We start from the raw sequence: 26,908 nt of genomic DNA on the forward strand, positions 1-26,908 counted from the left end.
TCTGCATAATCAGACTTAGTCTCTAGCCTTAAGGAGCTCATATATCATTTGCAATTTAACAGAAATCTTACAGAAGAATGTATATTTAGAGGTAAAGGATTTTGGTCAATATCAAGTCAATCAGAAAAGAAAAGAAAACATCTTGGAAACTGTAATGTGAACCAGTGGAGAAAAGATAATTGAAGTTAAAAACAACTCCGCAGAAGCACATCAGCAGCCCATGGTGCTCCTGTGTGTAGTTATATAGCTTGTTTATATAAGAAACCTCAGAATATGAAGCACAATTACAAAACACTGTTCCAGTTTTCCATAAGCACAGATGCAGTGGGAAAGCAGGCTGCTTTCAAAACCATGCCCAAGTTCCATATTGGGAATTGTATATGATTTTTAAAAACCTGCCCTGTGACTTAGGATATAAGACAAGTGTTCTCAAAGTACATTGTCAAACTGCATCAAAATAAGGTGCTTGTTAAAAATGAAGTTTCCTGAGTCTCAATCAAGACTTATTAAATCAGAATGTCTAGGGGATGGTTTGGGATCCTCATTTTTAACAAGCTCTCCAGGTGACTGATAATGCAACACTAAAGTTTAAAAACCACTGACTCAGAAGAGTTATTGGATACTTTAGAATATTAATTTCTTAGCCTCTCATTTTGATGTTTCTATATCCCAAGTTTTGTTTTTGCCCCCATGATCACTTAAAAATAAAAAAGAAGGTTCAGGTGTTTAGCAAATTACTGTAAAACGCATTAAGATGTGGAGGATTGATTGAAGTGACCTCAGGGTTCATTTCCATTATGGATCCAGCCATCAGTGGTACTGAGGTCAAGGGGTAGTGGATATCTCTCTCAGTGGATGTAGATGAGGGTAAAATGGAAGTCTGAAAAGGCAGAAGCAGCCCAAACAAACTCATGAAACAAGTTTTTAGAACAAAGTTATAGGTTAAAAAAGTATTAAATAACAGTTCCTAGAATAGACAGAATGTCCCAGCCTATTGATTCTGCACCGATTTTCTTTACTAGCAAGATAAAGAATGAATAAGGTGATGTGGATCTCTGTTTTTAGCTGTAGCTATTTTGTGGGTTCTGAAAAGTTTCCATGGGCAATATTAGCTTACATAATGACCCTTCAGGGCTGGTGTTCTGTGCATTTATTTCTGGCTGATAACTTCAAGAATTCAAAGAACAAAACAAGGTGATGAATACACAAACCATCAAGATTGAGATGATAAATCTGTAGAACTTCAGATTAGGAAAGTAGCATAATATTGCTTAAGGTACTTATCATACTGAATTTTAAATGGTGTCTCTAAACTAATCATCCTCAGGTATCAACGGAACTTCTATAAGACTTGTAGACTAAAACTGCCATACTTTGTGCTATGTGTTTTTGTTAAATTCACAGCTCAGATTAATATACTCCGAGGCAAGACAAAAATGTATAATACAGTTTCTGGATGTTATAATACCATGAGCAACAATAAATGAGTCATGGGCTTCCCTGGTGGCACAGTGGTTAAGAATCCGCCTGCCAATGCAGGGGACACAGGTTCGAGCCCTGGTCCCAGAAGATTCCACATGCCACAGAGCAACTAAGCCCGTGCGCCACAACTACCGAGCCTGCGCTCTAGAGCCCGCAAGCCACAACTACTGAGCCCACGTACCACAACTACTGAAGCCAGCGCGCCTAGAGCCCATGCTCCACAACGAGAAGCCACTGCAACGAGAAGGCCGCACACCGCAAGAAGAGTAGCCCCCGCTCGCCACAACTAGAGAAAGCCCATGCACAGCAACGAAGACCCAATGCAGCCAAAAATAAATAAATTTATTAAAAAAAAAAATAAATGAGTCATGAGTAGTGACTGTTATTTCTTGGAAAAGCATCAAAATTAAAATAAAACTTAGTTTATTAAAAGCAAAACGTTTTACTAAAACTTCAATGCTTAAAAAACATGATCAGCAAATAGTATTTGTTAAATATTTTGATTCTGTAAAGTGAATCTGTAAAAGGTGCTTTTAAAAGAGATCTACAGACAATGAGCAACTCTAGAAATAAAAGAAGACAGAGGAGTAAGAACTAACCCAGAGAGAAGAATTTGAGATATTGGACAATTAATTCCTTGGCCTTTTGAGATCTCTGTGTCTTAACAAAGAATTCCACATGTGCTATAGTTCTGGCAACGCAGTTCCACACATTCCATGGCTGATTACCTGTTTCTAGCTAAAGAAAAGTTAACTTTTTTTCCTTGGTAGTAAAATAAAATTTGTTGGGTGTCTACTACTATTACACATACCTCAGGAATTTAAGACACTTAGACACGAAGTAAGAATTATCTGGCTAAAATATCTCATTTCTTTGTCTCGAGAATCCTGAAGGGTTAGTAGTATTATCCTCATTTTACAATTGAGAAAACTGTAGCTCAAAGGTTAAATGACTGCCCGAGAACACACCATAGGCAATACCGGTGGTGAGATTCGAACATAAGTTTTATTCTGAAGCCCATGCTTTTCTCACCATGATTTGCTGACTTCCATGAGTCTGTGGACCCAATGATATATATATAGTCATCCCTTGGTATATGTGGGGGATTGATTCCAACAGTCCCCATGGATACCAAAATCCATGGATGCTCAAGTCCCTTATATAAAATGGTGTAGTATATCTGGCTCTCTGCATCTGCATGCTCAACAAACTTTGGATCAAATTTCAGTCTGAATACAGAGGACTGACTGTATGTTGGGACTGTTTTAAGCAATTAGGTGTGCAGGCCCAGAAGGGTTTTACCAAAACCATTCAAAATGGGAAGAGACTGACATCTCTCCAGCATGATAAAATCAGGGTAGAGTCTCAAAAATATGCATTAAGGGCCTACTATGTGTCAGGCTCTGGGGATATTGTGGTTGATCAAGACACAAGGTCCCTAACTTCCAAGGGGCTTACATTCTAATGAGGGAGATAAAAAGATACTCAACAAGCCAACAAATGTGTTTCAGATGGTGACCAATGTTTTGAAAACATATGGCAGGTTACAGGCATGAAGGGTGACTATGGTATGTGACAGCTGTTTTAAAGAGTGGTCAAGGAAGCCTTCCCTGAGGAGGTGATGTCCTTGCTAAGACCCAAATGAAGAGAAAGAGGCAGGAACATCCTGGATGTGTTCAAGGATCAGCCAGAAAGACAGTGCGGCTAAAATGAAGTGACTCAAGAGTATGGCAGGAGAGGTCAGGGAGGTGAGAGGTGCCATGTAATGGAAACCCACATCCAAGAAAGGGCACACATCCGGAGCAGTGCGTGGAGGAGCGGCACGCAGGTGGCCATGGCTGCTGTCAGACAAGAGAGGTGGCAGTATGCTGGCATAGCAGGCTCTCAGTTCAACAGCTATGCCAGCATCTTGCCTCCTCTCCAGTTCCAAGTTACAGGGGCAGCACCATGCCTCTTCGATGTTTTACTTTTCCAGAATCTTCCCTTCCACCTGAGGGAGGGAAAACACACTCATTAATTGAAAATGCAAACTGGTTTCTGAACATTACAACACAATCTTCTTAGAGCATCCAATTTTGAAGATGTAGTTAAGCACAGGAAGGTTGTGGCTAGTTTCTTTTTTTCATGGCCTTTGATGTAAAATGAGTCCTGAGAATGTTTACTGACTGCTTGTGAAACGACGGGGGGAAAATGCTGACAAAAATTTTAAGTCAGTAAAGTCTGAAGTTGATGACAGTTAATTATAGGTTATTACCACTATATTCACAGTCCACGGTACATCCCAGTGACTCTCAGTACAGTTTTATTTTTACTCTAATAACGCTCTTGGTCAATTTCTGCCACTCAGATGTACTCAAACAATAACAAACTGTCACCCTGCAATGTGTAGTTCACTGCTTTATGTGCTCTTAAAAATAGTGCCCCTCTGAGCCAGTAACTCCCACCTGGGAACTTAATCCACAAGAACATTTGCAAAAGCACCAGTATTATGTCCAAAGATGTTCACTGAAACACAGTTTTTAATAGCCAAGGAACTAGAAACAACCTGAATGTCCATCAGTATGATTGATATTGGCTAAATTATGACTATAAATTATGATATAGTCTCACAATAAAGTATTTCGTCATTCTTACAAAAGATTATGGCATAAAAATAATGACACAGTGTATGAGAACTTTTGTGTCAGTGAAAAAGTATGTATAATCATACACATATCCTGGGGTGCACATATAAATTTTTTCTTAAAGGGGACATACATGAGTGATTTATTATTTTAAATAATGGTTTATTATTTTAAAAGTAATCGGATGACAGGATTATAAATTATTTTTGTTTTCCTCTTTATATACATTTCTAATAAAAATACTAATAAATATTACTTACAAAAAAAATGAACCTAAGATATACCCACATAAATATAAAACATTGCGCTGCATAGTGCTACCAAGGTACAGATAAGAAAGAATCACGTTCACTTAAACTTGACTAATATCAATTGCATTTGTCAGAAACAAAAGTTCACTGTTCCCTAAGTCTGGAGCTAGGCATATACAGACACATTCACTTATACATGTGCACGATGTGGCACACATTTCTAGTGGGAGGACAGGAGGTAATGAGGGTTCTATTGCACAAGACCCTGTAAAAATTGTCCTGGGGCTAGAGAACTGGTGGAAGAGGTACTAATTGACTTCCTAGAGTACTATTCAACTTGATCATGATCTATTAATGTAAAGGTATTTAGGAATTTTTGGTTCATTTTTGGTTCATCAAGTACAGAACATTAGTTCGAAATTAATGGTAAATACAATACAGCTTAGGTTACAAAATGCACCACTGAATTAAGAAGATTTAATTAAATCAAATTTCTTCCAAAAGTTTAGTCTTTTTAAAATATTCCTAATATTCATAATTGAGAGGAAGATGTAGATTGCCATCATTTTAGAAGGAAGAGACTACATATTTGAAAACAATAATTCCTTGTGACTTTTTCAGATCCATTTTGCATATGCAAAAGAAAACTGAAAGCTAGCAACTATCTGATTTACCAGTCAGATGCAGTAGATACAGCAGATACCTGAGAAGTCACACAGGCTATTTTTAATGAAGATCACTTAAAGGGAAAAGATAGGATAATACAATAACCTGCCCCATGTTCCTCTTCCTTATTTACTTGCATTTTTTAAAAATAGGATGAAACTTACTTTTGTAAGTTATCAAATAATTGCTCAATTTATAATTTTAAAGTCTAGAACAAGATCATGCCCTTCCCCTACTAAAGAAGTTGTTGCTGTTAAAACTTGGGTCCTTTTGTTAATTTCTCTGATGTATCCAGGGAAGATGGCTTCCATCAGACACTGGTAAAATGCACCTCCTCACCACATACACCTCAGACAAATTTCTTGCAAAAATACAGCCTAACCATGAATTATGTTACAACTGGAAAGCAGAAAAATATTATGGGTACCTGATTATAGCCTTTGGCAGTTAAGGTTAAACTTTGAAAAATACTGTCAATGAAATGCCCTGGAGAGAACGCAGCGCCTATTTATAATTTTTTTCCTAAAAGAAGAATAAAAATAATTTTTAAAAACATCTCAAACCTACTAAACCTTTTAGTAGTAAAATTAACAAAATAAAGTTTAAATTATAGAACTTTCAAACTATTTTAACTAACTTTAAATTCATTTTAAATGAATAATCTGATTTCATTTTGTGAGTAACTGATTTATAACCATTCTGGCAGCAAATCCAGCATGTCCCAGACATGAGTGGGACAGGAGGCAGTTAGCTACACCAGCCCCAGTTAGTACACAGATATAAAGAATGAGACCAACTCAATCACAGAAAAAAAGAAAAATGGTGTAACTAGTACTCAGTGTGTTTTTCCAGAGCTGGAATACAATCTACTTTACGCTTTATTAAAAAAAAGTTTTCTAAAAGTGGCTGGAGGTAGGGGGCTGATTATGTATAAAGAGCTAGAATGTCTTATTTTTCAAGTACAGTATTATGGAAAAATTTGTGGTCCAATCAAGAACATAACTGTGGGGAAAAAATAACATTCACTGAATGTGTTGGTATTGCTTTTGGGAACAGACAATTTGACAGGATGTGCTTAAAGCTACTCCCCAACTGATAGAAGCCAGATGTGTGTCTGCCCTGCATCTAGGGGACTACAAGAAAGAAAGGGGTAAAGTTATACATATATATATAATTATATATGTATTTATTTATATAGTTATATATATAATTATATAAACTATATATAAAAAATAAGAAATAAGACTATATAAATATATATTATACATTTTAATTTAGAAATATTAATAAAACACAACTGAATATCTGTATCAGGCATCAGAAAAAACCCCCAAGCTGCAACCACTAAATTAAAGATGAACTGGCAGAAAGGGTTGGGTTTTTATTCCTTGCCCTCCCCACTAGCTCCCGGCTTTCCTGCTGGAATATCTCATACTCCCCTCTGCCAGTCCAATGTCCACCTCCCCACACACACATATACTGTGGCACCTACCAGGCTTGTTCTCCCTCAAAGAACTCCATTCCCCCAAATTACAGTCCTCTACCCATTCTAAACTCCCTTTCCTCTTTGCATAAGTTCTCTGTGGGAATGAGAAAGAAGAAATTTATCCCTTCATTATAGGAATTTAAGACAAACTGCAAATGGTTCAAAGGCTTAAGCCTTCAAGGGGACCTAACTTCTTTAGGAGAAGAGTATTATACAAAATTAATTTTTAAGGAGAATATACGGAAGATGGTTTTAATAGGGGGATCACTATCCTACAACTTCCTGCCTAAAATAGGCCAAGATTAAATCATCTACCATTTTCCCGAATTCATGTAAACCCAGTGAGAAAGGAAGTGGGGGGAGAACCAATTCTCTTGAGAAAATGGTATGTACTTTTACATTTTTTCCCCCTTTTAACCCTCAGAAAGGTGGTTGCAGTGGGTATTATTATCCTCTATTTATAAACGATTGAGCTAAGGCTGAGAAAGTTTAATTATCTCAAGTAAACAGACGAAAGTTAATCTACCAATAATTCCATTACTTTAACATTTGTTGGCATCTATTATATGCCAAACATTGTGCTGAAGACAGGTCTCCGTCCATAGTGAGTTTCCCAAGTTGGGGCAGGGGTAAACCCTTAACACATTATATATCTCAACTTAATTTGCTAAGTCCTATGATCAGTTATGCACAAAGTGTATTAAGAGAAAACATAGCATTGTGATGGATTACAATTTACGGCCTCAATTCTCCCTGTATTCGCATTCTGGCCATGTAACTTTGCAGTACCCATTCTGACTCTGGAGTTATTAGCTGTGTAATTCACTTTAGTCAACTTGTTACATTAGCAAGACAGGATGCAAGCAGAGCTTAAAAAGCACTGTGAGACTGTGCTTGCCTCCTCTTTCCTGAGCCTTAGCCATCACTATGAGAACACACCTAGACTACTCTACTGAAAAATAAGACACATAGTGCAAAGTCTCCCCGGTCGTCCCAGCCAAGGCCAGCCTAGATCAGTCAATAGCCTGCCCTGACACGTGAGCATGCCTAACCAAGATGAACAGAGCTGCTTAGCTGACCACCCCAATGTGTAAGCAAATAAACACTTCTGGTGAACTCCTTTGGATTTTTTTCTGGTTGTTTGCTATGCAGCATTATTGCCTGACGATAAGTGACATAAATAACGATTAAGACTATGTGCTCTGGATTTAGGCTGACAGGGTCAAAATTATCCTGAGAGCAGTGTAGGCCATGTTTGTTCAAGCCATCCATTTCACTAAAGTCATAGCGAAGTCAACAGACATCCAAGTTCCTTCCAGCACTCTGCTGGTAAATTGTAGGATTTCAGTGAATATTAATAAATGAGTAAACTTTGATCAAGCACTGTTTTGCTAGATGGTGGGCTCCTTGAGGATAGGAGGCAAGTCTCATTTATCTCTGCATCCCCAGGACACAATGTGATACAAGGCCTTCAGCAGAAAGGTCAGTCAGTATTTGTTGAATAAGAGAATAGTAAGGATTTGGGTTATTTTATCAAATCAATGGGAAGCTGCCAGAGAGCTGTAAGGAAGCAACATGAGAAGCTTTGTGTTTTTAAAAACACAATTTTTTTCCTAAGTTTCAACACTTTTTATTTTTAAGACTTGTGATGTGGCAAGATGACTCTGGCTGCTCTTTAGTAGTGAATGGACAAAGAGGCCAGAATGGATTAACGGAGACCAGCTGGCAGCCACGAAGGTTGTCCAGTCAGAGATGGTGTCAGCTTGGATTAGAAGAAAAAAGAACACACATTCTAGATATATTTGGGAGGCACAATAGAAAAAACTTGCTTGAGGGCTTAAGGAAATAGAAGAACCAAGAAAAAAACCCAGTTTCCTGGTCTGTGCTCCTGGATGGGCAGCGGTGACTTTCACTGAGATAGGGAACTCTGAAAGAGGACAAATATTTTAAAAATGTAGACTCCTAATTAGAGAGATCTTGAGTTAATCCCGGTATAAAGCCACCATCTGGAAATTCAATTTAAAGAATCTGTGGTATCAATTTACTTCAAGATTGATGTTCCTTGAACAGTAAATTGTAACCTGTTGCACTAGAAAAGTTCATCTGCCTTATGTGGCCAAAGTGATCTGAAGGAAAGCCATGCTGGGTCTTTGTTAGAGGACAAAATACAACCCTGCTGTGTAAACTTCTTGAACTATATTAAACCTTTAAAGGAAATTAAGCTTAAGGAAGAAGTGAGTGTATGTGACACATTTGAAATCAGTTTTAGAGACTAAGGGTGAATCCTTTCCTGCTTAACAAACTTTCCATGGACCTAAAAATTGAACTAGACTTTAGAGCGCTCCATATACACAAAGTATGCGCTCTTACTTTGCTCCCTTACATTCATCTTAAACTCCATGTTCCTAGAATTTCATTTAATGCAATTATTTTTAAAAATCTAATTGTTTAAGGTCATGATTCAATTATCCTTTTGAATACTGCTATTGCCACCACACTGTGGTCTATACCAATGTAAAAGCATTGGCTTGATTTGGTAACTGGCATCTTTTCCTAAAGATTTTAGTCCTTAATCAAGCCCTTAAAACATGTCCTTTATTAAATTAAAATGTTTATTTTACAATAGGGTCATTACTTTATTTGAGTATGAGTCATTCTATTTTCTCTTGATTTCATGGCCATGGACTGCTACCCCAATCCTAGCTAGTCGCCTAAAATTGTGTGCTGTTGGCCTTAAAGGGGTTACGAGAGACTGGGGATAGAACCAGGCAAACCTATCAACACTTCTAGAAAGAGACCAGAGCATTCTGATGGTGGGTGAGCGATATTTTCATGTGTGAAAATGTAGAGAAGGTGGAGCTGTTGTGAGTCACACAGGAGGTGAGTGACTTACCAGTAATATATGATACCTCTGAAACCCCAGCCAAGGGGACCCCTTTAACCACTGGATAGCTGTCACCCTTAAAGATCTGGTATAGTGCATACCTTAAAAAACAAAATCTTATAAAAATATTGAATCACTATGCTGTACACCTGAAACTAATATACCACTGTAAATCAACTATACTTCAATAAAAAATCTTTATAATGGTTGAGTTTCCCATTAAATTCATATCCTAGATCCTCCAAAGCCTTAACCAAAGGGAGGATGAATTTAGAATTTATTAAGTGTCAAACACTTTACATCTATTCTGTGATTAAATCCTAACTCCAAACTGAAGAGTTGTTGAGGAAAATTATCTCCATTTTGTGCATGAGGAAACTAAACCTCAGAAAGGTTAAGTAACTAGTTAATAATCACATTGCTAGTAAATGTTACAGCCAGAATCAGCATGTCTTCCCCCATACACTGTATCTGTGCTCCCATACTGAATTCCAGCTTCACCAGCTTTATTTCCTAGTTAACAACATGGCTCTCCCTGTGCAGCTAGATTCATCTCACCATCTCCGTAGCATGCCAGATCCACCCCCAGATACACTGTGTTCACACCATTTCTTCTGTCCCTGAAATAGTCTTCTAAATGATTATTCTGCTTCATGATTCCAAAAGGATCCATCCAAAAGGAAGCATTCTGAACACAAAAAATTATCCACCAAGTTGATTCACAGCAAATCTATAAAGGACTCAGTCTTCTTCTTTATCAGTAATCTTTGGGACACTGTGTAAACATAATAAAAACATAAAACATGCTAGATGTTTACCTGTGAGCCAACCACCACCAAATTCAGACATAAAGAACACATTACACGGAATCGTCCAAGTAATCCAAAAACCAAAGCCTCTCAAATATCTCCATCACCTGTAAGTCGTGGAGAATGCTTAGCCTTAGAATGCTAAGTCTCCAGCCCTTTGCAAGTGTTGTTCCCTAAAGCCTATTAACCCCCTCCTAACATGCCCCTAGGTCTCCCTGGAAAACCAGAATTCATCTTCAAGACTGCTCAGGTAGTGTCTTGCTGCTGTTGCTGTTAAATGCCCTATTCTAACAATGGAACAGACTGAGGAATGCTAAGTTATATTTACTGGAGGTTGTTTGTTTTGTTTTGTTTTGTTTTTTAATGGTCCCTTGCAGGTAATTTTGGTGCTACTGGAAGGCACATTGACAAACTGGGCCCAATCCGTGTATACTTTTGCTCAAATTAAAATCCAATGCCCTAAGCCGCTAATGATGACGGGGCAGTTTTCAGACCCAGAGATTACCAAGGCTCCAAGAAGAGCTGGATTCCAGAAGGGGACCTTAGAAAGGAATATGGCCTGACTACGTCAAGGAGATTGGAGTAAAGGTCACAGTGCACAGGCTGCAAGTAACCTGGGGTAGGAGGTGGCGAGGTGGACGGTCTGTAGGAGAGAAAAGCAGTGACAGCAACAACAATGCTTACCATTTGTTTCTACTCCGTGCGGATACCATGCTAGGCTTTCATATACTTTACTGGACTATTTCCAATCCTCCCAAAAGCCCTGCAAGGTCACATCATCATTTCTATTTTATTCTCTTTATAGAGAATGTGCAAAATTGATGCTTTATAACCCAACTCTGATTCATGAAAAGGAGTTCTGCTTTGTTTAAGAACAAAATACCAGCTTTTCCTTTGCACTTTTCCCAGCTGTGCTACCCTTTCACTAAATATATCTCCAAGTTCTTGTCTAGGGCTAAAATTTTCATTTTAATACCTGCCAAGGGAAGATAAATATTAATAGATGTTAAACAAGAATCAGAGTAAATGTGTGTATTTTTAGATATTTCCTCTAAACAACTCGAGCTGCTCTGGAAATACTTATTAAAGTGTATAAATCATCTTCCCAGTAAATGCTTACAAAAAACTCAAATAAGCTCAAGGAAAAAAAGAGAAAAAATGGAGAACAAAAGAAAACCTGGAGAACCAAAGACACAAGACCAGCTTCAGTGAGGAGGAGGCAAGTCCAAACAGTAACGAACTTGGCAGTGCACTGAGGGGGCTGCCCTCTGGGCCACAGAAGCAACATCATACTTAAACTGTCATCACTAACCTTTTATGCTACTCTTTCTGCCAGCATTTGGTAATCTGATATAACCACAGGAAAAAGTGCTTGTCCCCCCAGATCGTGAGGAAGCCCCTGCCCTTGAGATTTTTGTTTTTCATAGGACTGGGTATATTACTACAAATATGTTTATCTTTTATTACAATGAAGATCCATTTACATATTCCTAATTATGTCTCTGCTAATACTGACAGGAATTATATTTTACTAGAAGACCTACGTCTTGATTACTGATGTCAGCCTGAGAATGTTCACTCAAAAATGCAAGAAACACAAAATCAAAATTTCATTTCCTGAAGACAGTCATTAATTAGTATGTGGCGTTCTAAGGCAAATAAACACATGTTACACTTTGAAGACAAATATAAGAAGAGTCTTTGCCTTATTAATTTACAATTAGCTTTCTCTCCTACAGACATAACTTGTGCTGGGATTTTAGCAAGATAAAATACTTAAAAAGGAATGGAGAATGCTTTAACTAGATAATTTCAACTTTGGTTCTACCATGTTTGATATCCAGAAGAAAATGCAAACTATTCCATTTACTGTATTGCAAAGTATCTGCTACTGCAAGGACGATGACATTTTAAAGACCTGAAACAAAGAATTAAGCTGGATTATTCTGAGAAGAAGCAAATAGGAGACAAGGCACTTTTCAAACACAATGGGATGGTTCGAACAGACCCAGGGGCACATGGATTTCAAAAGAAAGTTAGTAAAAAGAAAATGTAAACCAAAAAAATACAACTCATTACGCTTCATTTAAAATATTACATAATGAATAATGAAAATGTCTTCATATAATAAATTATAGAGTTTCACATTTAAACCTTCATAATATTTATTGAAAGAGAGAAATGTATATTTTTAGAAATACTATTCTATTTAAATTATGCCTTAGAAATCCTACTAAAAATTTACTCTGTAACTTAAGGTGATTTTACTGATCCATTTCAGAAACATTAAAAACACAAGCACTCTAATTAAACAGTAAACTTAAATGTTAAGAACTACATTTATTTTTCATATATGGTAGCCATGTAAAAGTGTATGATGGAATATCAATGGATAAATCCTGGGAAAATACAACTCTATCTCCAATCACATTTTGAAAGCACAGATATTTGCTTCTCTATAGAGTTTTACTACTCAGTTTATTTTTGACTTACAAAATGTCTTAAAAGCAGCATTAATGATGAGCAATTTTGTCCCAAGTTCCACATCGGAAGATCAGATTCCAATTTTCTTCCAGATAAGAAACTAACTTTTCATTTCCTCCACATTTCATGATCACCTGGGGGATAAGGTGAAACTGTCGAGGGTACAAACTACAGCCTGGGGTTGGAGCTAAGCAAACTCTTCTCCTTTCTGGGAATTTAGTGCTTTCAGAGTTTCCAGCACAACAGGGTTCTCAAGCCCTTGTAGGTCACTAGAATCCTTTTACTTACTCCTGGACCTCACAGCACAGCGAATAAATCAGAATCTCTAGAAATGGGGCCTGAGCATTGGCATGTTTATAAAAGCTCCCCACATGATTATCATGTGCAAGCAGGGTACAGAACCACAGATAGAAGGCTTTAAGACAGAGAGATGGTTACATCATGGTCAGCTTAACAAGCTGGTGAACCAATAATGTTGAGTGGAGAAAAAATGAGGGGAAGCCTCCATGATGAATTGATAACGACCAGAGAAAGCTCTATCTGTAGGTACATAAGGATGGAGCCAATAGCCAGAGAATGTTAAGTCCTGGGCAAGCTGTGTGCCTTTAGGCAAATCCTCTAAGTCCCCTGGAGTGCAGAATTGGAGAAGAAGGCAGAGTGGAAGATTCACCACTCTTAACCACAGCTGTTTTGTCTGTTTTCTATGTTTTGCTTCTGCAGGATTCTGTGGCTAAGAACAGCATGAACACGGCTGATCCGCATGTCCTCTAAGGTCTCTTCTGAGGTAATTTTACAACATCCCGGGTAACATAAATACGAGGAATTGGCTTACTGGTCCAGCATAAGTTAAGAATAAAAAAGAATTTAAGATAATCACAGTGATGCTTCTGTTCTCTGTGGTCCTACACCCACTCTTCCCCACAGATCAACTCTGTGGGCAGGAGGAGTTTATCCAAGATGCTCCCCCATCCTCACTGGCCTTCCCTCTCCCAGCATCTCCCAGGTACACAGTATCTCTGTGATTTTCCCCTCCCACCATTGCACCAGATTGCACTCTTTTATGAGTCAATTCAGACTATCTGTAAAGTAAATGTAATCAACTCATGCCCAGATTATAGCCTACATTTGAGGCCCTAAAACATCACTTTTTCTGGAGACAAATTTTCATTATGGAATAAAGAGGCTATACGTGTTCCAGCAGTCTTCTGGGTTTACCTCTCCAAATCAGCTCTCCACCCTGCTCTCTGCCCTGGGAGGCAGACCTGTGACAGACTAGATAAACAATTCCCCAGTCCTCTGACTTCCTGCTGGTGACAGCACTGAGGAGTCCTGATAGGAGATCAGAGGAAAGAGAGGGAAACTGGGATGTAAATTCCCTGGGCTTGCTCTCTGTGGGGCTGTGCCCCTCAGCCCAAAGCCACAGGTCCACTCCAAGTGGCCCTCTTGCAGGTTCCAGTTATTCCCACCCCTCACCTTCTTGTCTAGGAGTGCAAACCATCTCTGTTCTTAGAAGCCCTTCTTACTCTGCCCCCTCTCTTTTAAATAGTTCCTTTATTGAACCCGACAAGAATTATCCTAATTTGAGTGATCTGTTTCCTGATAGGCTCCTGACATATTTGTTGGCCAAAGATTTTCACTTTTAGATTTTTCAATGATGAGAGATGTATGCAAAGATTCAGGGGTGTCATTAACTATTTTGAAGAGATATACCAGAGTCAGGACTGATCAGAATGAATGACACCTGTGTCCTAGAGGCCTGCTACTGTGCCAGGCCAGGCATTAAATTAGATCATGAGGAGTCCAGGAGGGGTAGAGAGAGGGGACTCAGGATGGCTGGGGTAGTGACTACTTTCCCATCAGTATGGAAATATTCCAGTATTTTAGCAAGTATAGCCAAACCAGCTGAAGGTTAGTGAATCCTGTATATAATGCTGTTCATTGCAGAATGATTTATGATAGGAAACAAACAGAAAAACTTAAAGAAAAAATGGAGTACAGTAAAAAAAGAAGTTGCTACAATACATTTTAAAGTGAATCGTAAAGCCCTTTTGGAGATTATGGCGAGCATTTTCACTTCATCCCTTCTCAATTAAGACTTATTGCTTAAGTTTTATAGACCAGATTAAAGAACTGACGCAGTTCAGCACCGATGAGCTAACAACCAAGTGGAGAAGGTGGACAGACTGAAAAATAACACATCACTCTAACACAGGCAAGAACAGAAGCAGCTAAAGATTTTAAAATACAGGGAAAGAGATGACTTTTGTTTGGAAGGAGGTCATGAAGAGCTTCACAGAGGAACTAATGACTGAGCAGGACTGTGAAGACTAAACAATGGTTCAAAAAGCAGATAAGGCAGGATGGAACTTTTCTAGGAGAGAAACAGTCCATGCAAATGATCTCAGGCATGAAACAGCCAGCAACTAAACGGAATTAGCTCTGCTCTCTTTCTCCTAAAATAGAAACTTGTAAGGATCTTGACTTTGAGGGGCACAGAGTAAGCATTTATGAAAAAAATACTATATATCAAGGATTAGGCTAGTTCTGTTTTTTTTTTTCCCCCCCCAAACTGAGACCATATTACAAATAAGAAAACTGAGGCCCACAGAAGTAAGGGCTATTTTAGACATCTCTGGAATTACACCTTCACGGGTAGTTACTTTGTTTATATTATTCTTATGTTTATATGCAATCTTTTTTCCCTTGTTTTTATATTGTATTCTATCACTTGCTCTCATTACATGGAAAGGATTAAGATGAATTAATGGTGTCCAGGGTTTTGGATTTACCCACCAGAGCACTTCCGCATCGTAACAAGAATTAATTCACTGCTGGTACCTGTCCATAGTGTGTATGTGTGTGTGTGTGTGCATGTGTAGAGGGCAAGTAGGAATGGGACATGTCATAAATGTAAGCAGTTTAGGGAGCAAGTGATCAGAAAATAACATGTGCCACGCTAGAGTAATCACCTTAAAGGTGAAACCTTCAATGAAAGCAAATCTTTACGAAATTCAACATAGGAATTAAATTCTTTTAAAATTACAGGATGTTCTGGGCTCTGGATCTGGTAGAATTTATCAAAACTATTGATAAATACTTGTATTTGTCATTTTGAAAATATTTTCCAATATTAACTATTTTAGGCCACTTATTTTTATTAGAATGGGCTAATTCTGGGGTTATTAATTTTTGCTACTTCCTAAGTATGCAAAAAGTAATTATTTAATAATATGCCTATGTGGGCCAAAATCTACAAATGTTTAATGTGGTATCAGGTCAAGCGTCACTCTACAGCCATCTGAATAATGCAGAAATCAAGTTAAGCCCAGTCTGTCTCTCGCCATTAAGGGATTTCATTTGGGCATAAATTTATTTGGCCAAGACAATAAATTCAGTTTTTCTTCAGCACAAACCAAATTACTTTCTTAAATGTTTGTTGCTTTACTCCATTTAGATCTCTGGTCTTTGAAGCCCAGGCATCCAATTAAGAATCTTTTAATTCTATTATAGCTCAATCTTATACCACCTGACTTCAATGGGATATTCTCTACAAAAAAGCAAGCTGACTTGAGTTCCTTTAAACTTTGAGAAAGTTAATTAATATTTGCCAAGCACTTTGAAGATAAAGTGTAAGTGTCAAGAGTAATAATTATTTTTAAAAATAAAATCACAGGGAGCTACCATTCTATAATTTTTTGGTGCATCTTTATTATTTTTTTAATCCATGCTTCAATATCCCTCAAAGTGAGGAGGTGGTGCAGATATAAGCATGTAGCCTGTATTTTCTTTCAAGTAAATGCAAAGTCAGGCCAAAAAAAATGCACTTTCCATACCACATTTTGCTCTCCACAACTTTTAGGCACAAAGCACATTTAAAAGCACTATTCTGGGGACTTCCCTGCTGGCGCAGTGGTTAAGAATCTGCCTGACAATGCAAGAGACACGGGTTTGATCCCTAGTCCAAGAAGATCTCACATGCCGCGGAGTAACTAAGCCCGTGCACCACAACTACTGAGCCTGCACTCTAGAGTCTGCAAGCCACAACTACTGAAGCCCGCGTGCCTAGAGCCCGTGCTCTGCAACAAAAGAAGCCACCGCAATGAGAAGCCCGCACACCACTATATCTTCCATGCAGACCCCTCCACCTAGCCTTAGCATTACATCTGTGTTACCCCAAATAACCAAGTGTTAGAATTCAGCCTATTTTCTCTATGTATTACATCAAATTGTCAAATACCATGATTCAGACTGGCATGGAAATTTGATAAATTATATAATTAAATTTTTAACACTTTTAATAGACTTTAAAAAGGATGACCTCTCAAAAGACAAACTCTAGTGGATCCAATAGTGGGAACCTAAATCTAAGAATCTAGAAGAACCCACTGATTTCCTTGTAGGAAGTTATAAACTGTGGTGAGGCTGAGATTAGATGCCCGCCCTCCTGCCAGTACCTCTGCTTATGAAGCCTTTGCACAGTGTGGCCTTCATACAACCTGTGTGTGTGTGTGTCTGTACACACTACATTTATCAAGTTGAGTACATGGTGGTAGTTTATGGAGGTCAGGGGCACTTGACAGAGGAAGTGCCAAGAAATCTTCTTTCTGCCAAGAAATCTGTAAAAATTTCATATCATCATGCTTCTGAATTAGTAACTCATAAAAAGTAAAATTAAACTAATTCATAAATTTCAATAGTATAAAACATTGCAGATTTGAAATTAATTAATAAAAATATTCCCAAGTCTAGGAAGACGATAAAATAGCTGTCTTGTGTGTTACTGGAATAACATTTGTTTTCTTCCTCCATTGGTAGCTATTAGAATTTTACCTGTGGTGATGAAGTGTTCCACAATATGCAGGGTGGTAATTTCAAAACCGTCTCATGAAGTTAGATCCCCATGTCTTTTAAGCTAGTAACTAACCAAGCAGAACATTTTCATATAAAAAATCCAGTAAAGCTAAGAAAGGTTTGACAAGTTAATACCAATCTACAGAGGAGCCAGCAGAAAATAAAATACACACCAAAGTCATTCATGGATGGAGGGCAGAAAACTCTTGGAATGGTGAGAAAAATCATGGCGTAGCATATTTTGCCCTGGCAAACAAGGTCAGCTCTAGGTTGGTCCTTCCCAGGAAGCTGAATGAACGCTCACTTTTTAAAGTGCCCATTCACAGTAGGTTTTATACAATGCAAGCATAACAGTGCTTGTTTTGACAAATATATCATCTCTTTGTGCTCAAAGGCACGTATGGCTTGTCACTTGGTAGATTACTTCTTGAAAAGGAAGTCCTGCTGTCAGAAATTACTGAGATATTAAAAAAAGGGTTTTTAGGAGGTGGGGATTGGAAGAGTCAAGGACAGCATAGCTACTTTTGCTAATGTTCTAATCATAGGTATAGTTACCATTCAAGCCAAGTGGAAGCTGAAAAGTCTTGAAGATATAGACTAGAAGAAAAGTTAACAGGGATACTGCAGACTATGATTCAATTAAAGGAAGAACCATAGAATCTTAGGATGTGAAAGCTTGGATGGAACCTTTATTGGACTAGATTGGATAGTCTAATTGCCTTATTTAACCAATTCATAGAAGTAAAAACAAGTCATCTGTGAGACCTCTTAATCTACAAGAAATAACAAATTCACATTAAATGTGCATGATACATAATTTGCTTATCTAATGTGTGGTATGAGATGCAACAGAGAGTAAGCCAGGCTATGGAGGGGATGGCCTCGGTGCACTCTTTTTCCTGTTCCTGGCTTCATGACAAAGAAGGCAGTCACAGGTACAGAAGTAGGGTGTCAAAGGCTTAATTACTTTGCAACTAAAGGTTCTTTTTGGAACATTTTCCTTTATGTTCTCAAACATTGTTCTTGTCTGTAATTTCTACATATTCACATGGAAATTGCTTATGTTATAAAAATACACTCCAAATCTGACTCTTTCTGAAAGGGTAGGAGGTTGGGGAGAACTTTTCTTGGCTACTCACCATGTGCTAGGGATTTTACATAGTCGCTCTCAGTTAATCTTGATCATCACCCTATGAAATATGGTATTACATCCATTTCATATGAAATAGAATTGAGGTTTCAGAGGGTGAAGTGATCTGCCGAGAGCCAAAGAGCTGGGGAATGGCAAAACCAGGATTCAAACCTGTCTTGCTCCAAACTCAAGGTGCTTCCAATTAAATTATTTTAAAAGCACGTTTAAAATATCTAATTCTTGTCCAAGGAGTAGTCAGGCAAGCCATGCAGTGGGGTTTTCCCTTATTATAAAAGAATCACTGTGGGGCTTTCAAGTGATGACTTTATGCTTGAAACCAGTATTGGAATCGGGGCAAAGTGTGGTCTTTCAGATTAGCCTGCTTCTTACCCCCTTGTTCCCCATCCTTTTTCTTCATGGCTTCCAAATACTCTCCTTCTACATACTCTTATTGTTATTATAGACTTTCATTTTTCTCCCTACACTTTTGAAATTAAATAGAACCAACAGATGGTGGTTGAAGTACTATAATGGTGTTGGTAGCTCATTATCATTCATGGTGGACATGTTCCCAATATGTGATATATAGCAGCATTTTTACTTCTCCTGTTTAACTCTGATGCTGTTTCTACAAATTCTTGCCATGTGATATGATGATATGGCCGTGCAATAGGAGAGCAGATATCTGCGTTGCCCTAAGTAGTAACCAAAGAATTCTGAAACAGATATTCTGCACGTGTGTAAAAAATAAACATGATGTGTGATGGTCACAGAATTCAAGTTTTAAGTAGCTTCTCCAGGTCACACAGCTCTGAAGTGGTATGATCTATATTACAAAGGAAGCTTCACTCTAGTGTCTATGCTTCTAACTACTTGGCTATTTTGCTTCCCACCAGAACTGACTATAAGTAAAATTATTAACCACCTCAGACAAAATACAAAGAGTCTAACGAGTACACTCAAAGGAAACACATACCATGTGTTGAAGAACGACTCCTAGAACGTATGAGTTGTTCTGTTTTTGATTAATCAGGCATAAATTATCAAACAGATTATGTAATTTCAGAAAAATAAAACCAGTATGAACATAGAGAAAAAGGAGTAGGTGTTCATGAAACCACTAGAATCACACTTTTATGCAACCCATTGTAGGAAATGCATTTTACGTCATGACCTGTTACACAATGCATATATAACAAAAACAAAAGTTTTACAAAGCAATACTTATAATCACTATGTGCAATGCACTTTGTTATTTCACTATTTCCTTTCTTAAATAATGCTTATGGTGACGCACATAACTGATTTCATGATACACTAATGGGTCAGACCCACACTTTAAAAACCCCTCTGCCAGAGGACTGTCAAATTCTGTGCTGCCACTGTCCTTATCTTGTCCAAGGCAGACAATATTAATGGATCACAGCATTCATTCCAATGAGTTCAGTCAAGCCTCAGGACTCTTTCCAAACTGGTGTTCTAGGCAGCAAATATCAACTGGAATTGGGACAGTCACTATCTAATTTCCAAGGGGACAGGGTACAGAGGTAGAATAGCTCTTTTTGTTATTTGCTCTCTTTATATCCCTAGTGCTTCCTTTTGTCTGGCACACAGTAGGTACTCAAATATCCATTACAAAGATGAATCAGTAAACGGGTCACTAGGATTAGAGAGTAAGCTTTGGCTCTGAAACTTCCTCTGTGAATCCTTTCTCTCCCTCTCTTGGCTACCTTGTTACATCTTTAAATGTGAAGTTTCCATGATTCAATGGCTTAGAGTACTGTATGTACTCTCCCTTCTTTCCAAACCCCATCTTGTAATGAAAGTGCACTAGGCTACTTGATGTTATCTCTACTACTTTCAAAAACAATTGGTTTACATTGAAAGAATTACCAAAAAGGATTATGAAGTTGAAAACCATGGTAGAGTTCCTTGATAAACTGGTCCTGGAAGGAAGAAGAAAAACTGACACATCTGGACCTGGGCTGGATATCGGTGTATCTATGCTCTCACTTCAGCCTTTCAATAGTATGAGCAGTTTCATAGCATTACCCTATCTTACTGGTGGAGAATCAAACCCTTAAAAAAAGAGGTGAGGTCACACAGTAAGTGTTTGGTAGAGCCAGTATTTAAATCTAGGTATTTCACTGCTCTTTTTATTATACCTCAGCTACTCGTGAAAACGGCATACTAAGTTACAAACAATGACCAGAAGCCTTGAATCCATTTGAAGTGTGTGAATTTAACAAGTTATCACACTGCAAAAATAAAACCCAATACCTTAGTAATGTACTTCAGCATATAACATTATTTTTTTCTTCACCAAATCTTTGTGAGTGTTTCACTGCTGGGTATGTTTTTCTTGGCAGCTGTTAATCTTGGCTCAGACATAAATTCTTACTGCAGAGTAATTCAAATGTGTTAAGTCCTCTATTACACAGAGGAAAAACAAGACTCTGTGTGTGTGTGTGTGTGTGTGTGTGTGTGTGTGTGTGTGTGTTCATGTGGGTCAAGTCCAAGGGGAAGTATAAAATGGAAACAATATATGATTTGGGGGTGTGTAGGACAGTTAAAAGAAATTACAGGTAGAATCACAATTTTAGCCTTTAGGCTCTCACCAGAAGCTGTGTAAGGAAACAGAGTAGCATGAAGAGAAGAGAGCAGCATGGTTCAAGTTTAACTCACACCCACCCCCAAACAAGTGTACACAGCTTGATATAGTCACAAAATCTACAATATGTAATTTGCCCAATCATGATCATGAGTCACTGTAAAAGTTACCAGGAAGGTCGTGTGAAAAAGTAATTTCTGCTATAAGTTTACAACAGTGGTTCCTAACCAGAAGCAATTTAGGGGACATTTGGCAATGTCTGGAGACATTTTTGGTTGACACATCTGGGAAAAGGCCAAGGATGCTGCTAAACATTCTACAGTGCACAGGACAGGCTCCCACAACAACAAATTATATGGTCAAAATGTCAACAGTGCGAAGGTTGAGAAACCCTGGTTTAGAGGTGACACTGTTATCTGAGCAACACAACTATTGATACTATACTCCAGCTGTCTCTCTGGACTCAGTCTCTTCATCTGTAAAATGGAGTTGTAGTTTCATGGGGTTGTTATGAGGCTTAGAGTCTTACTATGCAAAGCATTTAGAACAGTGCCTGTGGCACAGTAAGTACTCAGCAAATGTTGTTATCACCACCACCACTGCGGCCATCTTCACTATCGTCAAAACTCATCACTGTGCAGGGCAGTATTCCCCAAAGTACGACACCTCATTAGGTGGATTCTGGGGGGAAAAAACGGATTCTATGATCAAATAAACCTGGAAAATGGTGGCTTAAAATCGGACAAGTCTCTATATTACAGAATTTCTCAGAATCTTTAATAAACCAAAATATATGGCATGCAGAATTTTCACAACTGATCTGAATAAAGAATCCTATGCAGAACCTTGCAAGATTGAACACATTTTAAGGAAAGCCTTGTGTGGTGAAAGGATGGTGAATTGAGAATCTACAGACAGGATTCAGCTCTTGAGTCTACCACTTACCCACTCTGAAGCCGGGATAAGTCCCTTGACCTTTCTTGGCCTCAGGGATCACCAATGCAAAAGAGTATTTGGGCCCTTCCAGTTCTGAAAGGCTCTGACTCTCCTGCACATTGAGTATCTCTAGCAGACCTCCAAGTCGTGCATTATCAGATAACAAGGACAGCATGATCAAGCAAAATCAAGAGCTGTGACAAAACTCAGGACAATAATGTTCGCCAAATTCGTATTATTAAAGAAGCTCAAATATTCAATGTTGGGAAATCAAGATGAGTATGATGTCACAATAAATGCTAGCTTATTTGTCGCTGTTGTTTCTGCAAATGCAGCCTACGTTTTAAGCAGAAAGTGGGGCTAGCAGAGAAGAATATGGAGACCAAAAAAAAGAGTCTCAACTACTCAAAATGCACACCAGTATAATCTACTCAATTACTTCTTGTTAGGCGCTAAATAAAATTGGCAGAGAACATGACAAGACAGGATTGCTACCTCAAGGAACTAAAACTCTATTTGGGGAGAAAGATGCACATATATCAGGAATCCAGTGAGGGCTCTGACAGAGGTTTAAACAAAGACCCACAAAGAAGAGTAATCTTACTTATTGCTATTTTTTGGTAAGTCAAATGCACAATGGCAAAAACACAAGATAAACCTTAAAAAAGAAATATATATACATCTATTTTCTTGTTTGGGTTTCCAGATGAACATTCTTACTGCCTGCTGTTTGGGTATCATCTACAGGTGTCAGGAAAGTAACTAAGCTGGAGGATATGAATGCAGCTTGTCATTCCCTGTGATCTTCACCCCTCTGAGTGCATTTGTATGGTCTGGCCTGAATCTGCTATGCATGACAGAGGTGGCACTGGGTGAAGAGATCTGTGCTTTGTATTGTCCAGGGCACTGTGTCATTATATTATAACTTTAAGCTACTTTAATTTGCATAACTAGAATTTCTCACTTTCAGCCATGGCTATCTAGGCAGCCAGTGTACAGGTAATCCTTCTCTTAATACCAGGATCTGGTGAAACCCATAGGCCCTATGGCAGAATAATAACCTCAAAAACCCCTATCTTTTTTTACATCTATGGATCCCTTCTCAGATGAAATGCATAAAAATAAACCAGACTACAAAGGAAACCAAGTATAGTGAAATAGTTAAATATTAAAACACACATTTTAATACAGTAATATATATGTGATTCTTTATTAACATATTAATAACAAGATCTAGCAATGTATCTAGTAACTACCATTATGTTAAAGCTGTGTCATACACAAACAGTATTTCTAGATGTCAGCAACAACTGTAATGTGATACAAAAGTATCTGTGATTTCTACTGGTGATAAAGTCACAGGTCCTGCTAAAATACTACTGTAATTTTTTACCTCCATCCATAACTGATAGAAATGCTAAGTTTTGATTAGAGGTTAATGCAAATAAAATGCAAACAAATAAAAACATTTCTGCATCCAAGCTCACAATCCCCTGAGTTCTATCTATGGGCCCTCTTGTGGTCCATGGACTCCAGGTTAAGAAGCCCTACATTTGGGTGATATCCTGAAGTCTCAAGAACTTTGGTGATAGAAAAGAACAAAAAAGTAACTCATCACATTAATTTCTTCTTCTCATTGGAAGTAATTTCAAAAAGATCTCTCTCTGTTACAGTAAATCATCCAGGTATACTTACAAAATACATGAGCTCATTTGATTCTCATCACAGCCCTGTGAAGAAGGTATTAGACTAGCATTAACACCATTTAACAAATGTGGAAAATGAGGCAGAGAGCTTTTAAAAGACCTGTCCAAATCACACAGCCAGAAGTTAAGTGCTGAGCTGGGACTCAAACACAGGGTTCCCAACATTCCAAACCCAGTCCATTCCCCCCGGGTGGTAGCCATAATGTTGGGGTGGGGGAGGGAAACTTAAAACAAAAACTTACGTTAAGACTCTTCTATCCACAGCAACCTACTTAACTAAGTTACTGCTAGATTGAGTAGGTAACTGATCAGCAACATTCACTCATTTCCTCGCAGTTCACTCTCATACATGATTATGCATAAACTAGTGCCATTTTCTAGAATGCCACAGGTTCCAGCAACTATACTGGTTCCCTCTGACCCAAACAGAATTCAGCATTTGCTATTATTTTTATAAGTTCTTTTGTGTTTGTCATATTGTTTCTAGCTTTTGGATTCCAAAGATTTTTTGAAATATTTCTTATGATAAACTTGTCTGTTTTGGCTTTTTCTGTAAATGCTTTAAATTTCGGGTGACTATCAATTTGTGTAGTTCCTGTTTTCCATTTCAGACACAAAAAGAGAAAATGACTTCGTACTTTCAAACTGCTTTAGAATTTCTTTTGTCAAAAATCCCTTTCAAAATGCTTGGATTTGGATTTGGTGGTGTCTCAGAATGTTGTTTTACATCCTCCTCCTCTTAACCTCTTTCCCCATGCACATAAAAGGTTTGCTTTTCTGAAATATAACCACTCTGCTCCAATGGGTCTCAAAAGAGGAATTCTGATGAAAAAAACAGAGCTTTAATTGCTTTTACTATTTAAAAGTCATTTTTCCATTATCAAATTTGTTTTTTACATTTTTACGTTCTTCTCACGTAAATTTAATTCGTCTGACTTTGTCCTTAACATTTTTGTTTTGACCTCTGAGCTCATTTTGACAAATCTTTTTTTTTTTTTTGCTATTAAAGTTCCCTTTGTTTCTCTGCGTTTTAATCCCTGTTTTGTTCAGCCTGCAAACTGACTCAGTCCACTCTTTAGCCCTCTCCTTTTGCTCTTTTCCTGTGTCCCTGTGTTGAATTTCAGACACTGCAAAATGTTAGCCTGAAAAGGGGCCTCTGCAATTATCCTGTTCAGGAGTGCAGGATCTTTAACCTCTACAAAATAAATACTAACGAGCCCCTACCTCCTCTGCCATCACAGAGAACAGTGGAAGAGGCTGAGGGGAATGGAGAAGAGTGCTAAAGGAAAAGCTCAGGTCCAAGTAGTGCTAACTTGGATGTGGAAGCAGGGGGGAGGGAGGGAGAGAGGGAGAGAGGGAGAGAGGGGGAGAGGGAGAGAAGGAGAGAGGGAGAGAGGGAGAGGGGGGAGAGGGGGAGAGAGAGAGAGAGAGAGAGAGAGACAGAGAGACAGAGAGAGAGAGAGAGAGACAGAGAGAGAGAGAGAGAGAGAGAGAGAGAGAGAGACAGAGAGAGAGAGAGGGAGAGAGAGGAGGGTGTGTATATGGAATGATAGTGTCCTCCCATGGGGAGTTCCCCTAAGTCCCCTAGAAGAGGTACAGTGACAGGAGACACTTGAAACTTTGCAAGCTTTAAGATAGACCACACTTTAGAGCCTCTTAGGCAGCCCTGAAATGTGCCCTCAGTTTACACATTGACAGCCCAGGTGACTTGTCTAAAGCCACAAGTCAACACTAAAGATTCAGCACTGGAACACAGGTCCCTTCCTCTGCTGCTCTCTGCCTGGGCTCAGACCTTTACTCCAGAACCAGCAAAGCCCCATTTTCACCTCGTTCCTTTATTTTTTTTCTCTGGTGGGTTCAGTTACACGAACTCTTGTCTCAACTCATGCCTTAATTATGGCTGGCTCTGACAGATTTTCTTCAATCTTCACACGCTAATAGGCTTTGTACCAACACAAAAGGTCAGGTGTGATAATAAAGAAAAGTGAATGAAAATTTATTTAACTTTCACAACAATTAACTGAGGAAGATGTAATTATTTCCATTCCACAAAAGAGGAAACTGAGTTTCAAGATGGTACAGTCCTAGTTGCACAATTAATGGTAAAATAACCACACTTGTCTACTACACTTCAACACACAAGTGCATATTACAACTTTCATGGGCAAAGAAATGTTATTTTTTTACTCATTCTCTCACATTCATTGTTTCAAAAAATATTCATTGAACACCTATTATGGGTTAGGTGTCCCAGAGGTTTTAACTATATTCCACTTCCAGTGCCATGGTTCCAAAAAACAACAAAAAAATTGTCTATATGATTCTTTCGAAATGATTTTCAGAGAAAATTTACAATCCACCTAAAAACCAGGCTTAATACTTTAAAGACACTACTTATTTCTTTTGGTCACAAACATTACTACCTATATCTCATCTGTCTTTTGTCAACCTTGGACATGAAAGGCTTTGAACTAGTTCTAAAAATGAAAGAAAAAAAAAAAAGTGCTATACCTGAGAACATTTAAACTGCTATACAAATGACTCCCTAACAGTTTTTTACAAGAATTCCACAAATATTCTGCTTAATTACTGTGAAGTATAGCAAAGTAATCAAGAACAGAGAGGTGGGAATAGGAAAGACTTTGGTTTAAATCCCAGAGCCACATTCTTTATGAGCTGTTTGAGCCTTTTCTTCTTACCAGGCCATGGTTTTCTTGCCTGTAAGATAGGAACAATCATGGTGCTGAGACTGTAAGGTTGCTGTGAAGATTACTGTAGGTAATACAGATAAAGCATGTGGAACAAAGCACGGCTCACAGAAAATTATCAATAAAGAGAGCTATAATTGTCATTATCATTATCGCTCTGGCAATTAGAAGAGTTGACACATTTTAATATTTGTTTTTGAGAAAAGAGCAGGGGGTCCATTAAGTGGACCCCCTGCCCCCCACCCAGCAGTTTTGGAAAAGTTTTGTGTTAGTTGTAG

At 38.2% G+C, this 26,908-nt stretch overlaps 1 protein-coding gene across 9 annotated transcripts in view; it reads right to left on the minus strand.

The window, feature by feature from the left end:
- Nucleotides 1-26,908, minus strand: part of IFNE (interferon epsilon) — an 85,338-nt gene that overhangs the window by 52,567 nt on the left and 5,863 nt on the right. For 8 of the 9 annotated variants that reach the window (XM_082470522.1, XM_082470524.1, XM_082470523.1 and 5 more), the window contains exon 1: nt 1-25,277. This exon is cut by the window's left edge and continues 23,100 nt beyond it. The exons of the other annotated variant lie outside the window; for it this stretch is intronic. The gene's annotated coding sequence lies outside the window, so the exon portion shown is untranslated. Of the gene's footprint in view, nt 25,278-26,908 lie in introns of those variants that run through there. 9 annotated transcript variants of the gene reach the window in all.

This window comes from Balaenoptera physalus (assembly GCF_965194825.1).
Source record: "Balaenoptera physalus genome assembly, chromosome: 7".
Lineage (NCBI taxonomy): Eukaryota > Metazoa > Chordata > Mammalia > Artiodactyla > Balaenopteridae > Balaenoptera > Balaenoptera physalus.